Consider the following 6,453-nt stretch of genomic DNA (forward strand, 5'->3'; position numbering starts at 1 on the left):
CTACATTCATTTTGCCCCCAAAACAGTCGACGCCCCCCTCCCCTCTGTCACACGCGTCGTTTCAACCAGACAGCCATTTGTAATCCATAGGGGGGGCGCAGAAAATGTTTGGAAACCACTGGGGGGGCGCAGAAGAAAAAGTTTGGGAACCACTGGCCTGGCATATGCAAAGGCGCTTCAGCAGATCCACGTGGATTCTCAGTCATTGGATGAAAAACAATGACATCACAGTTCATCATTGACATGTGATTGGTTGGTTGATGTGTGCCCATTGGATAGCACAGTGTTTCTCAACCCTGGTCCTCAGCCCACCCTGCTCTGCATGTTTTAGATGTGCCTCTATTCCAGAACAGCTGATTCAAATGATTGCATGACCATCAAGTACTGCAGAAGCTTGTTAATCACCCATGGATACAATTCAGGTGTGTAGCAGAAGGGAAATACCTAAAACATGCAGGACAGGGGGGCGGTGAGGACCAGGGTTGAGCAACACTGGGATAGCACTTCTGTCTTTATAAATAAACCCCGCCCCAATCATTAATATTTTTAATGTTGTATTTTAAAAAATCTATATAGAAAATAAATGCTGTATTAAAATATATTCATTTGATATTGCTTATATGCAACATGTTCATATATGAGGAACATAAATGGGCCACAGAAGTTTTTTTTCTTTATTTCATTTATTTTTTTACTGTTTGCACACAAAATAAGATATAAATGCTTGTCCATTTCTGGACTATCTGGCAGTATTTTTTTGTCCAAACATGATCCAACATTATGCTGCGTTCAGGACAGGCCAAACATAACTCCTGTAGCGTAGACCCGACGTCTCTCGTGTAGTGTAGGCCCGACGTCACTGAGCTCCTGGTTGGGGGAACTTGGGGTCTCAACCTCACCACAGTCCATCCTGATACCCCCTTATAGCTGCCATCCTCCCACAATGCCACCTCCTCTGCTGCCAGTACTCTCCGCCTTCCTCCATCAGCTGTTAATACAGAACAGACAATCATTATGAACTACAGGCATCTTTTAGTCATTATGAAACTACAGTGAAATTGTTTGGCAACTTCCAGCTTAGTATGCACACATAAGACATTAAAACAAACAAAAAAAACACATTAATACATTTTTACAGAAAATACAAATTTTAATGAAAAAGAGAAAACATTTGGAAATAATTGGAAGAAAAAATAATTAAAAGCAGTTGGTAATAAATAGTAAAACATAGTTCAACAAACTGAGGCAGATAATTTGCTTTGATGGATTTTAATAAATCACAGTGCTTTAATCACTCAAGGAATTGTGACATCTCTAGATTAGTAATAAATCTTACCTGCATCTTTATTTAGCTACATCCAGATGACTGGCAGTAGGTCCTGGATGCAGCTGGAAAACATTTTTATGCATTGTCAATACATAGCATAATTACATTATGTACATAAACAATATTGACGCATAAAATATCAACATTCTAAAATAGTAGATACTCACACACAGTTGCATCTCTGTCCTTGTCATGGACATCAGGACGTTCCTGAAGAGTCTGACACAAATGTGACTCCCATTCTGTGGAGTGTCTGTGGAAATAAATGTAAAATAAAAAAAAATATTGTAGCAAATATATCGCTTTCTCAAACATACATAAATAAATAAGTTAAAATTATTCTCAACCAACCATTATACAGTCGGGAATCAACGCAGTGACTATACATAATACATACCGGCTTCAGGGCTCCGTCCTCATATCCGTCCTCCGTCCGCCATGTTGTCGATCTCTACTGCTTTCCACACTCTGCCTTGCTGTACTGCGTAATAACAAAATAAATAAAATAACGGGAAGATCAGTTTTCCTTACAAATATGCGAGTGTTCACTATTGTCTAAATGTGAAATCATAACTTACTGTATTTCTCTTCGTCCTGGTGGACTCCGTCAGAGCGCCTCGGCACCGTGGTCTGAGGCCTGGCTGTGAAGGCTTGGCCATTTTTCAGGTCTGAAAAAATAAAAGAAGATGCGAGTATTTTTAATAGTTCAGAACATCAAATGTAATTAAAAATACAATACAAAATCTCTCCCTACACTTGTTTTGGCATATGAAAACAGACCGCTTTCTGTAAGAAACAAACAAAGCAACTAGCCTCGCTGCACGTGCTCGCTATTCATTAAAGCTTTCTTACCGTGAGTTCGGCCTGTTGGACCGCCGCGGTGTCATAAATAGGACTTTTTCCACCATTTCACACAACGCATGGGCATTTTCGTTCATGTTGGGTTTAGCAGTAGCCGGTGCAAATCTTCCTCTGGAGTTTAATGGCGGCTGCTTGACCAACTATGAAAGCGCATTACTGCCACCAACTGGACTGGAGTGTTAAATGAAAGTTGACAGAAAAAAAATACATTCTAAAAAGTTATTTTTTTCTAAAGTTACGTGACAGCATTTTTTTAATTATAATTAATTGCTAAAATGTTTTTTAAATGTATAGATGTTTATTTACTCAATTCTACTTTGAGCTGTCTCCTTTTTAGTTTATACAGAATATGATTCATAATCTGTGAGTTATATTTAGTGCTTAACTAACACAACTTTAAACAAATACAAATGTTTATACTCTATCAGAAGGTAGCACATACTTTCAACCATTTTGTTCTTCAATTTAAACTCGAGAGTTAAGCAACTGAATACTGATGAATCATCTGTAGTTTAAGTCCTGTATTGTGATGTGGAATGGTGTCACTACCACATATTAAGGAAGAATAATATCTAAATTAATTAACTTTGGAAAAAGTTTGGCTCTCTCTTCCTCTGGATCCCAGGTCCTCACGGCGAGCCACGTATGGCCACAAGGAAAACAACAATGCGTGTTGACGTCACAGAATTACAGAGTTTAATCCAATACAAAACAACGTATGAATTAACAACAAAACTGCAGAACAACAGAGACATACATTCATTACCTGACATAAATAGAAAGAAGAAAAGCAAAGACGTGCAAAGACATCTTTGGAGAGTTGCAAGAGCAAATCTGATTTGTTACTTCTGTGTAGAAAGTTTTATCCTCTTGTATTTAATTTATTAAAATAAGGCGTATCTTTGCTCCTCCAACCAGGAGCTATCTCTGACCCTCTATCTGAAGCCAGAAACCCCTGCCGTGTTTACGGCCTTTCACAGATGGGTGTGAAAACTACAACTTCCACTGTATTGTTTTCCCACAGACAAAAGGCAGTTCAAACAATCCTAGCAAACCATCTGCTGTAACTACAGGTAAATTAAAGGTCAATAGGCCAGAATAAGTTACTGATTTAAAACCACAATTTAGGCCATTTGAATCAAGACATGTTAAGTTTTAAAACTAGCTTATTTTCAATTTATTTTCTCAACACACTCCAATATAGCATGACTCTGGGTCTTTAAAGCAATTAGTAAACATTAACATTAGTTTGAATATTATTCACAAAAATACTTTATGTACAATGAACCACTCTGGAACATTTTTTTTTATTATTATTTTTGATTAAGTTGTGCAATTCCTCCCATTACAAGATAAAATCTCAGATGGGAGGAATGTAAGATCACATTTAACAAAAGTCTATTGTATGTAATCATGCATATTCTTCTTTTATATCATCAATTCAACCAAAACCAAGTTTTTCAGTGCTCCTAACACACATGCAATATATTTTTTAATGGATAAGATAGATTATTGTTTTGATATTCTTTCTCCAAACATACTTCTTCATGGCATACTTCTATAACTGAACAATACCTACAGACGTCTCAAAATGTGTTAAACTGTTTGGTCCATTGCACTGCAACACCAACATGTGTTTACATCCCCATTTGAAGGAGTACATGTTGGAATACAGGCTTTTTGAGCCAGTATTCCAGTATTTGTGATTAAATACTGAGAATGTTTAATCACAAAGTCCAGATTAGGAGACAATTTCAGAAGAGTCAACAACAACTTAGTATGCCATGAACATCTGCCTGTGATACTATAATGACCAAAATTTTACATGTGCAAATGATTGGAACTTTGTTATGATGACACAACTGATGCTTTATGTAAAGCTCAGTGTTTTCACGTCGGCAGAAACACTTCGGTCTGCATTCCACCACACAATCTTGGATGAGCTTGACAGACATGCAATGTTGACAATATATNGACTGGCAGTAGGTCCTGGATGCAGCTGGAAAACATTTTTGTGCATTATCAATACATAGCATAATTACATTAGGTACATAAACAATATTGACGCATAAAATATCATCAACATTCTAAAATAGTAGATACTGACACACAGTTGCATCTCTGTCCTCGTCACGGACATCAGGACGTTCCTGAAGAGTCTGATTGACACAAATATGATTCCCATTCTGTGGAGTCTGTGGAAATAAATGTAAAATAAAAAAAAAGATTGTAGCAAATATATCGCTTTCTCAAAAATACATAAGTAAATAAGTTAAAATTATTCTCAACCAGCCATTGTGCAATCGGGAATCAACGCAGTGACTGTACATAATACATACCGGCTTCATGACTTCGTCCTCATATCCATCCTCCGTCCACCATGTTGTCAATCTCTACTTTTTTCCACACTCTGCCTTGCTGTACTGCGTTATAACAAAATAAATAAAATAACGGGAAGATCAGTTTTCCTTACAAATATGCGAGTGTTCACTATTGACTAAATGTGAAATCATAACTTACTGAATTTCTCTTCGTCCTGGTGGACTCCGTCAGAGCGCCTTGGCACCGTGGTCTGAGGCCTGGCTGTTTAGGCTTGGCCATTTTTCAGGTCTGAAAAAAAAAAAAAAGAAGATACGAGTATTTTTAAGAGTTCAGAACATCACATGTAATAAAACATACAATACGAAATCTCTCCCTACACTTGTTTTGGCATATGAAAACAGACCGCTTTCTGTAAGAAACAAACAAAGCAACTCGCCTAGCTGCACGTGCTCACTATTCATAAAAGCTTTCTTACCGTGAGTTTGGCCTGTTTGGACCGCCGCGGTGGCATAAATAGGACTTTTTCCACCATTTCACACAACGCACGGGCATTTTCGTTCATGTTGGGTTTAGCAGTAGCCGGTGCAAATCTTCCTCTGGAGTTTAATGGCGGCTGCTTGACCAACTATGAAAGCACATTACTGCCACCAACTGGAGTGGAGTGTTAAATGAAAGTTGACAGAAAAAAAATACATTCTAAGTTATTTTTTTCTAAAGTTACGTGACAGCATTTTTTTTTATTATAATTAATTGCTAAAATGTTTTTTTAAATGTGTAGATGTTTATTTACTCAATTCTACTTTGAGCTGTCTCCTTTTTAGTTTATACAGAATATAATGATTCATCATCCATGAGTTTATATTTAGTGCTTAAATAAATAACATTAAGTAGTGCTTAAATTTAAGCACTATTTAATTTTTGAGCCAGTATTTTTGAGCCAGTATTCCAGTGTTTGTGATTAAATACTAAGAATGTTTAATCACAAAGTCCAGATTAGGAGACGATTTCAGAAGAGTCAACAACAACTTAGTATGCCATGAACATCTGCCTGTGATACAATAATGACCAAAATTTTACATGTGCAAATGATTGGAACTTTGTCATTGTGATGGCTGCAGTTACAGCCACACAAATGTGGTAACATTCACTCTCACCACACGCAATAGGTTCATCTCACTTATATTTGGATTTCTTTAAGTTTAGGATTTAATTTACAGAATAACTGGTTTTGTTTAGAAAGCAACACATCACATTGTATTCTAGAATAAGTGCACACATTTTAGTTTATATTGTTGTGTTTTGCTTGATTTAATCTTTGTTTTGTTTCTGAGTTTCTTAAGTGCTGGCTGCCCCAATCCTTAGGAGAGCAGAGAGGTGGAGAAGGGGTGGAGCAAGCCAGTTGAGACTGCAAATTGGTTCACACCATTACTCATCATCCAGAGGGGGGGAATGGGATTTTGCTATGTTAGTTTCAGTTAGGTTTCTGTGTATTTTCCCCTTTGTGTTTTGTATGTGGCCTGATCAGCCAGTATTTAAGTCCCCTTTTGTCTCTGTTTGGGAGGTCTGTTTGTTTGAGTTAGTCTGAGTTGATGTCTGTTACTTTGACCTCTTTTATGGGCCCAAATTTTGTCATTTTTTCTATTATTTACCCAAGTTTTGTTTTGGGTTAAATAAAAAACAACTATTTTGACTTTAAACCGGTGCCTGGCTGTTCCTTAACTGCTCGGTCCATCACAGTCATGATGACACAACTGATGCTTTATGTAAAGCTCAGTTTTTTCATGTCGGCAGAAACACTTCGGTCTGCATTCCATCACACAATCTTGGATGAGCTTGACAGACATGCAGTGTTGACAATATATCATCAGATTTACCCTGAAAATTGTACTTTGATATGAACACTTAAGTGTTAAGGTTACATCCCTAAGTTGAGCTAAGTGTGT

The 6,453-nt window shown here is 37.1% G+C and overlaps 1 long non-coding RNA gene across 3 annotated transcripts; it reads right to left on the bottom strand.

Annotated features, from left to right (window-relative positions):
* Positions 1–942: 942 nt before the first annotated feature.
* LOC107834623 (uncharacterized) lies at positions 943–5,020 on the bottom strand. 3 transcript variants are annotated; one of them, XR_001660431.1, is made up of 4 exons: positions 4,528–4,936; positions 4,296–4,383; positions 1,337–1,389; positions 943–988 (listed from the first exon to the last, which is right to left on the bottom strand). It is a non-coding gene; the product is annotated as an uncharacterized LOC107834623 (long non-coding RNA). The 3 variants fall into 3 exon arrangements; XR_001660430.1 differs by lacking the exons at positions 943–988; positions 4,296–4,383 and adding exons at positions 1,495–1,569; positions 4,986–5,020 and having other exon boundaries at positions 1,279–1,389; positions 4,528–4,798; XR_001660429.1 differs by lacking the exons at positions 943–988; positions 4,296–4,383 and adding an exon at positions 1,495–1,569 and having other exon boundaries at positions 1,279–1,389.
* Between the last annotated feature and the right edge of the window lie 1,433 nt (positions 5,021–6,453).

Source organism: Poecilia formosa, unplaced genomic scaffold (assembly GCF_000485575.1).
Source record: "Poecilia formosa unplaced genomic scaffold, Poecilia_formosa-5.1.2 Scaffold693, whole genome shotgun sequence".
Taxonomy (NCBI): Eukaryota; Metazoa; Chordata; class Actinopteri; order Cyprinodontiformes; family Poeciliidae; genus Poecilia; species Poecilia formosa.